The following is a 7,078-nucleotide window of genomic DNA, read 5'->3' as shown; positions in this document are numbered from 1 at the left end:
TTATTTCAAGTAGCTTTTTAGCTTATAGCTTGCAGCTTTTTACATTTTTCTCCATTTTTGACCTTTATAACTGCCCATGTTCTCTTTTCCAGTAAAACCATCCGCGTTAGTGTTTGCACTGATTTTTCCATTTACTTGCTATTATTTTTCCATTGAATCAGCATGCATTATGCACTTTTTATGAACTTGCGTTTAACCCTATTTTCATTGCTTTAATTTTGGGATTCATAAAATATGTTTTTCTAAATGGAAACAAAATTTATAATTTTAAATAAAAATATGCAATAGTAGAAATTAAAAACGGTTAATTAAATAAAAAATCTCACGCTTATTTAACATATTTACGATTCTAAAGATGAAAACTAATTTAAAATAAAATAGAGCAAATATTATGTAAACAAATTTAATTCAATTTCTAAAAAAAATTAAACAATGTGTACTTTTATGTCATTTTATATTTGCAACAATTAAATTTACCAAACACTATAATTTGTATCAATCAGTTTTTCAGCTATAAGTTATCAGAGCTATCAGCTATCAGCTACCTTTTCAGCTATAAACTAGTTATTTAACTATCAGGCACCTTATAGCTTAATTTTACCAAACAGGGCCTAAATCTTTTCAGCAAAATCTACACAAGTGACATTCTGATTATACATTATCTTTCCTTTTTTATTAATATTATTGCAAAATAGAACTTATTTTTATATACATTTATTTACACAAATAAAAATAATTTTCCGAAATTAAAACAACTTAGATTAAAATTAAAATAAAAAGGAATTAAAATCAAAACTTCATCTTCATCTTTCCCATTTTTTTTCTTAAATTAACTTCATTATTGGAAATTCTTAAAAAAAAAAAAATAGATTAATCTTCTTTCTCGAATCTCACTAGATTATTCTTCTCCCATCGCCCAAGCACAATTTCTCCCATAAGACACACACTTTGCATTATCAACCTCCAAACACATCGTCTTCTCCATCACCTTCAAAAAATTCAAATACCCAGATCCAATTCATCTTCTTCTAAACTCTCAGTGTCGTCATTTTTGTCATCTCTGCTCTTAACTACTTTTGACATACAATCGTTGATTATGTCTTTTTCTTTGCATCGACGTTAGGGGAATCATCGATTCTGCCATTTCATCGTCACCATAATGGATGAAGGAAGGGGAGACCAAGGGAGGAAAATAAAGCAGTTTTGGATCTAATTTATTTCTAAAGAACTATCACTTGTAAAAGAAGAAAGTAAAGAGACAGGAGAGAGGGAGAAAGCGCGTTTTATTGTTAGAAAAATTAAAGCCGCCTTGAAAAATGTGCCAAACTAATCGATAAATGGAGACACGTGGAGGAAGTTGTCAAAGATCATAACACGCCATCGATACTGGAAGGTCACAAAATATGAATTGTTAAGATCTCAAAGGACCTTCAAAATGTAATTGACAGTGAAAGGAATCGCCAAATCAGAATGTAATATCCACGCCATCACAAACCACTTCACCTTTTCTCAACGACTCGTGCTTGGGGGGCTGTGAACCGTCCATATATTCATAAAGGCTCAAAGGACCTTCAAAAGGGCTTCTAGACCCTTCTAGAGGTCTCAACGCCCTCTAGAAAGGCTATAAAACCTAAAGGCGCGTCCTTCCCAGGACGCCGCCTCTATCCGCTTCTAGAAGATTCTAGTTTGTGTCCAAATACCCATAATCAACTCCATTAGTTGCTGCCCAAGTAACCGCAAATCATGCCCATAAGAGGCTATAAATACAACCTTTGAGAGCTTTCTCAAGGCATTCAATTATTAGTCTAAACCCTAGAATACGATACTTAAACCTAGTATCCTTTATTGTGCTTTTTGCAAGAGATGGTTGGTGCAAATCTAACATCCATATATATAACTTTAATAATAGTACCTAAATCCAATTCGGTACAGAGAGCGGTGTAAAGATTGGTTTTCCTAAACCTAGGCAGAGTGCACGACCGTGGTCATCCCTGTGTAGTATTTTGATAATAACTCAAGTTTTAGACGTCCTAATGGAGTCACTCCAAATCGAAATGAAACCTAACATCCATATCTACAACTTTCGTGAACACACGTAAGCTTAATTTGAAACAGAAAATGGTCAAAAAGTTGAGTTTCCTAAGCTTGAAAAGGGTGCACGACCGTAGTCCCTAGAAAGAACAGAAAAATGCCGCATAATTACTATTCCCATTAACATAAACATATAAAATTATAATTAGAAAAAATGAATATAACAAATAAACATAATAACAAAAGATCACTAACAACAGTGAAAATCCTTATTAAAAAAAAAATGAAAATGTAAAATTCCATATGCAACAAGAAATGTATTTGCTTTTTAAACTAAAAATCCTAATTCCCATTCCTCCATCTAAATCCTTCATGATGTGGAGAATTTTGTTAGACAAAATGCCTACTGATGAACATCTTATCATGGATTGTTTGTTTGCTACTCAAATCCGGAACTGTCTAAAGAACTTGCTCAACATTAATTTTTTTGTTTCTTCTATAGATGATCTCCTGAAGGTATCTGATAGAGCTGGTTCTCCTCAGTGTAAGATTGTTATTCTTGCTGCTATCATAAACTCTTTCCACACCATTTGGTTCTACAGAAATCAAAAGAGATTCAATGATAAATCCATTAATATCAGATCTGCAATCAACTTGATCATCTCTGCTACTCACTTCTCTTACTACTTCAGCTTCAATGTCTGATTTTGTTATCTTAAAGCACTTTGATGTCATCATCAAGCCTCCTAAGCCTTAGATTATTCAGGAGGTTATCTCGAATCCCCCTATTCTTAACTGGATAAAATGCAATACGGATGGTGCTTCTCAAGGAAGTCCTGGCCATGCTGCTTGTGGGGGACTTTATAGAAATATCAACTCAGATTTTCTTGGTGGTTTTGCCATCAATCTTGGTATCACTTCTGCATTATGCTCTGAGCTTATTGGTGCAATGGTGGCCATAGAAATTGCCTATCAGAAAGGATGGATCTCTTTTTGGTTGGAAACAGATTCAATGCTTGTGTTCTTAGCCTTCAAGTGTTCTAAGATAGTCCATTGGCACCTTGTGAACAGATGGAACAATTGTTTGCATCTTTTTTCCTCGATGAACTTTCATGTATCTCACATCTACAGGGAGGGAAACAAGTATGCTGATTCTCTTGGAAATTTTGGTTTAAATGTTAATTCTCATGTATGGTTTACACAACCCCCTTCTATTATTAGGGCAGACTTAGTCGCTTATAAGCTAGGTGAAGTTGAAGTAAATGTCACTAGAGGGGGGGGGGGGGGTGGGGTTTGAATAGCGACCCTTTAAAATTTTTCTTTACTCTTAGAGAGTTTAAAGTCTCAAGACTTTGCTTGGAGTAAGATAAATAACAAAGCATAAAGTAAAGAGTAGAGTTTAAGAGAGATCACACAGAGAAGTTATCATGGTTCCCCCAATATGGGTTAGTCCAGTCTCCGCAGCTTTTGTGAGATTATCCACTAGTTCTTAGGAGTTTCTTCCTCCTCTTTGCAATGTGCAAAACAATATGTATTCTCTAAGCCTCACCAGGCTTACACTGACTCTCGAGCTCTCTATGAGCTTGAGGCTAAAACAACTATGTATTCTCTAAGCCTCAACATGCTTACACCACTGATATTATTAGCTTCAACAAGCTTACAGTATCACTCAAGATTTTACAGGCTTGAGGATATACAATCAAAATGAGATTTGATGTTTGGATCTAATTACAACTTTCAAACTACTAAGAGAATGAGAGATTGTAGTTTGTAATACTCTTAGAAAGATGATCCGAAAATATGATTGAGTTTTGTAAGAGTATTTTTGATATTGAGCCTGATTGATGAATTTATTGCTTGTATGTAGGCTTGTGATTGTGTTTCCAATGTGTTACTTTCTTTGTTGGGAGAAAGCTTCTATTTATAGCCAGCCTTCATCCTTCAATATCTGCAACTTTTCATTCTTGTGTAGACGTCCTTGCTGTTGATAGGATTTACAAAACTGCCATTGTCCCATCTTTTGTACGTTGAGTTTGAGCTTGCCAGCCTCGATCTCAACTCTTAACACTAAGAGCTTGAGCTTGAGATGGACCAGGAGCGTGTGTGAACAGTGAAAAATACATGAACAGTAAAAAGATATTTTCTTTTTACTACTGTTTCTATCTTGTTCTCCAAGATGCATTGATGTATTTGTCCTTGCATTTCTTTGTCTTCAAGACACCATTAATTAATCATATTAGCATACTTGGTCACCAAGTCTTGTTACTTTATGAATTTTTGCTTGCTTGCTCATCAAGATACACAATAGGGCTTATGTCATCATCCTTGTCTTTTCCAAATGATTAGCACATGATTGAAACAAAATGTTTGTTCATTTTCCCTTGCTTGTGCGCATGGGATTTCCTTTGTAATTATTCAATAATTAACCTTCCTTGATTAATAATGAATTACCATATTCTTCTTGAAAGCTTGAGCATAATCATCCATGGATACATGGCTTTAACAATGTGTGATAATTGGACTTTCCTTTCCTTAATAAAATTCACTCAAGAGCACACATTAAATAACCAAATAATATTATAATCTTAATTTTAATACAAGAGTTTTTTTATCATTTAAAAACAAATTCAAAGGGATTTTTGCTTTAACACTAGGTTTACCTAATTTTAGCGTTACTTAACCTTTGAGGGTTTTGGTTTTTTGTCCCCCCTCTTTTCTTTTGTTTCTTTGTATTCTCATGTTTCTTATCAATATATATGGGGATTAGAGCTGTCAAAACGGGCCGGCCCGTTTAGCCCGAATAAATATAGAGTTTGGGCCTAAAATATTGAGCCCGAATTTTAATAGGGCTTTTTAGCCCGGCCCTTAAAAGCCCAGTACCCGTTAGGGCTAGCCCGAATGAGCCACGGGTAGCCCGTTAGCCCGCATAACAAAAAAAAATTCTATAAATTATATATATTTTTCAAAAAATTATTTACTTAGTTGATTATCAAAGTAAAAAACAAAAGTGAAAATTCAATGAATTAACACAAATATAAATGTAATATAAAATTATATTTATTCATTTCGTTATTTATAGTTTTAAAGATCGAATACAATATTATCTATAACCATAACATATCTAATTTATTTAAAATCATTTTCCTCGTCGTTTTAGTTTACGACGTTTGTACAAAAATGTTTACAATTTACTTTTGTGCTAGACATTATTTAAACATATTAAAAATATTATTTATAAAAAAATTATAGCAGTGTTTTATAGTACTTTTTTAAAATAAAATATATATATATATAATTTTTAATACGGGCCGGCTCGTTTAGCCCGCGACCCGTGTAGGGCCGGGCTCGGGTAGTATATTTCAAGCCCGTTTTGTCAACCGGGCTTTTTGGCCCGGCCCACTAAAGCCCGCTAGGGCCGACCCGTTTAGGGTCGGGCCGTCCGTTTTGACAGCTCTAATGGGGTTACAACTTTTGCTCTAACTTCCTTTACCTTAAAAAAAAAAAAAAAAAACATTAATATCAAGGAAAATTACTAAACTTTTAGAAATTTAAAGGTAAAAAAGAGTGTGTGTATTTTAGATAACACTACTAGAAAAAGCCAAATTAGGGAGGGAAATTAATGACGGAAAAAAATGAAATTCCTCACAAATTTCTTGGTCGCAAAATTTAATGACGGAATTAAAGAGGAATTTTACGTTTTCCCTCACTAAATTTCCCTCGCTAAATTTAGTTTTTATAGTAGTGTAAGTTATATTAGAAGACATAATCAAGATATAAAAATAAGAAACATAATCAATGTAAAGGCCAGTTCAAATTCATAAAGTTAAATTATTAAAAAATATTAAATTTAATAATTGAATTAATTAATTATATGTTTTAAATTAATATATTTAATCATGTTTATTTCAATTCAGTCAAATGTGTTTCTTTTTTGAAATAATTCAGTCAAATGTGTTAATGTACTTTCTTTATTAATTAAAGTAAATGTATTTTTCATTTAGAAAATAATTAATACAGTCAAGGTGGAGTCTCACCATATGCGTATATAAATAATATACATGTATGTATAATATGTTATATTTTCAAGATGGACACTACAAAGATTTGTGCTCTCATAACGATATACTTATTGGCTTTCACCATCTTTGCATCAGGTTTGAAACAAATGAACAAAGTGCAAAAAATTATATATGCTTGATTATGATATTTAACTTTAAACAAGTTTACTCTTTTTAATAATTCATATTTTACATTAAAATATTTTTTTTATCTTATGTTACATGTATTGTTTGTGTATGTAGATATGTCTGTGAAATCAGAAGGAAAGGGATTTTGTAACAAAGATGCTGATTGTGATCCTTGTCCGTCTCCAGGACAACATAGGAAATGTGACATTCACCGATGTTTTTGTATTGGTGGACCATATAAAATTTCTACTCTAAGATCCCCAATTGCAAACTGAGAGAAACATATATTGTTATGCAATCATAATGTATGAATAAAATAATATATAAGAGTAATAAATTTCATAGTTAATACAATTTTTGTTCTCGTAATATTAACGAATTCCGGTTTTGATTATTAAAAAGAAAAATTAAAGTTTAGAGTATGTCCTTGTCATTTGAGATTATTCCATTCTAAGTCATTCAGTAGGCTGTGTTTGATAATGACGAAAAGTTAGCTTATAGCTTCTTGAATTAGCTTATAAGTTTGTTTGATCAAAATATGACGTGTTTAATAACAAGTTTTTCTCATGAGCTTATGACTTTTTTTAGAAGCTATTTCAAGTAACTTTTTAGTTTATACCTTACAGTTTTTTACATTTTTCTCCATTTTTGACCTTTATAACTACCCACATTCAAAGTAACTACCCATGTTCTCTTTTCTAGTAAAACCATCCGCGTTAGTGCTTGCACTTATTTTTTGCTTGCTATTATTTTTCCATTGAATCAGCATGCATTATGCACTTTTTATGAACTTGCTTTTAACTCTATTTTCATTTCTATTTTCATTGCTTTAATTTTGGGATTCATAAAATATATGTTTT

The 7,078-nt window shown here is 32.3% G+C and overlaps 1 long non-coding RNA gene across 1 annotated transcript; it reads left to right on the top strand.

Moving 5' to 3' along the window:
* Positions 1–6,126: 6,126 nt before the first annotated feature.
* LOC120579377 (uncharacterized) lies at positions 6,127–6,572 on the top strand. Its single transcript, XR_005645177.1, has 2 exons — positions 6,127–6,185; positions 6,333–6,572. It is a non-coding gene; the product is annotated as an uncharacterized lncRNA (long non-coding RNA).
* The last annotated feature ends 506 nt before the right edge of the window (positions 6,573–7,078 follow it).

This window comes from Medicago truncatula, chromosome 3 (assembly GCF_003473485.1).
Source record: "Medicago truncatula cultivar Jemalong A17 chromosome 3, MtrunA17r5.0-ANR, whole genome shotgun sequence".
NCBI lineage: Eukaryota > Viridiplantae > Streptophyta > Magnoliopsida > Fabales > Fabaceae > Medicago > Medicago truncatula.
The sequence above is the reverse complement of the archived record's forward strand: the minus strand, read 5'-3'. Positions and strand labels throughout refer to the sequence as shown.